The sequence below is a fragment of the Octodon degus genome, unplaced genomic scaffold (genome assembly GCF_000260255.1).
Source record: "Octodon degus isolate 3935 unplaced genomic scaffold, OctDeg1.0 scaffold00184, whole genome shotgun sequence".
NCBI classification, from domain to species: Eukaryota; Metazoa; Chordata; class Mammalia; order Rodentia; family Octodontidae; genus Octodon; species Octodon degus.
The window spans coordinates 175,696-177,581 of NW_004524760.1; the positions used below are offsets into that span (position 1 = coordinate 175,696).

The 1,886-nt window shown below is 44.9% G+C and overlaps 1 protein-coding gene and 1 pseudogene across 2 annotated transcripts in view; both read left to right on the forward strand.

The window, feature by feature from the left end:
• The window catches only part of Gpha2 (glycoprotein hormone alpha 2), a 54,313-nt gene that overhangs the window by 26,724 nt on the left and 25,703 nt on the right, over positions 1 to 1,886 (forward strand). The window lies entirely within an intron of this gene.
• On the forward strand, positions 744 to 1,557 carry LOC101583609 (annotated as a pseudogene).

The following is a 1,886-nucleotide window of genomic DNA, read 5'->3' on the forward strand; positions in this document are numbered from 1 at the left end:
AATATGGGCAGAAGTAATAGCAGAGGGCTGGTGAGATGGCTCAGTGGTCTAAAGCACCTACTTGGAACAAGCTTAGCAAAGCACAGGGACCGCAGTTCAATCCCCCAGCACCACATGCCAGCCAGCCCCGCCCCCTGGTGGGCTGAGCTGGCCACATACACACACACATAAATAAATAAAATAAAATTAAAAAAAAAGATTTAAAAAAAAGAAGTAATAGCAGAAAACTTCCCAAATATGAGAAAACAATCTGACATTCAGGTAACCGAAGCATACAGAATACCAAGTAACCTCAACCCAATTAAAAACACACCGAGACATATAATAGTCAAGATCCCAGCAATTCAGCACAATAATAATATACTGAAAGCTGCTAGAGAAAAGAAGCAGATCACATTCAAAGGAAAACCCATCAGAATTACAGCTGACTTCTCTTTGCAAACCATGAAGGCAAGAAGAGCATGGAGCAGAGTACTTCAAGTCCTCTATGAAAACAAATTGCAGCCCAGACTACTATACCCTGCAAAACTCTCTTTCAAATTTGATGGGGAAGTGAAATACTTCCATGACAAAGAACAACTAAAGAATTTCATGAAAAAAACGACTGCCCATGACCTACCTGGGCACAGGGAACAGAAAGCCGGAAGGGGCAAGACGAGTTCAGTTTGCCATGGGGCTGTTTGGAAAAACCCAGGAGAAGCCTCCCAAAGAGCTAGTCAATGAATGGTCACTGAAGATAAGAAATGAGAGTTGTTGACAGACAAGAGATATCCAGAGAGAAGAAGAGAAAATGAAATGGTCTGTGAAAGACGCTGCCAAGAAGGGCCAGAAGGATGTGTGTGTGTTGCTGGCCAAGGAGATGATCAGGTCGAGGAAGGCCGTGAGCAAGTTGTATGCATCCAAAGTGCACATGAACTCCGTGCTCATGGGAATGAAGAACCAGCTTGCGGTCCTGCGAGTGGCCGGGTCCCTGCAGAAGAGCACAGATGTGATGAAGGCCATGCAGCGTCTTGTGAAGATCCCAGAAATCCAGGCCACCATGTGGGAGCTGTCCAAAGAGATGATGAAGGCTGGGATCATAGAAGAGATGTTAGAGGACACTTTTGAAAGCATGGATGATCAAGAAGAAATGGAAGAAGAAGCTGAGACAGAAATTGGCAAAATCCTCTTTGAAATTACAGCAGGAGCCTTAGGCAAAGCACCCAGTAAAGTGACCGATGCCCTTCCTGAGCCTGAACCTTTAGGAGCCATGGCTGCCTCTGAGGATGAAGAGGAGGAAGAGGCCCTGGAGGCCATGCAGTCCCGGCTGGCCACACTCCGCAGCTAGGGCCTGCTCTTTCCACAGCCTGCCCGCTGGCACCTGTGCACCTTGGAAGAGGTGGCTGTTCCGTGTAGCTCTTGCACTCCACCTCTGTCATGAGGCACTGCATTTGGGAGAAGGTCCTGTGCTTATTTCTTCACTCTCTGCAAGGTTTTGAGATCTCAAAGGGATTGTTCTTATGAAGGTGGTGTGATTAAATGCAGCATTTTCAGGAATATAAGCGAATACCTTCTCGGGGAAAGCAGAGAAATCCCCTTTTCTTATGAAGTAGCTCTAAGAACTGAGTTGATTGCCTGAATGTTGAGGACTCTGCATTGGGGGGGAGGGGTTAAAACACTGTATAAATGGATTTTAATAAATTTCTGCTTTAACCGAAAAAAAAAAAAAATTCATGATGACAAAGCCAACCCTACACAGGCTACTGAAAGATGTTCTAGAGAGGGACCAAAATGATCAGAACTCCACAAATGAGATCAGAAACAACCAACTAAATAGGGCAAGCAATTAAACACAGGAGAAAAAGGAGTAAATTACAACAGGTAAATAACATGTCAATCATAAGTCA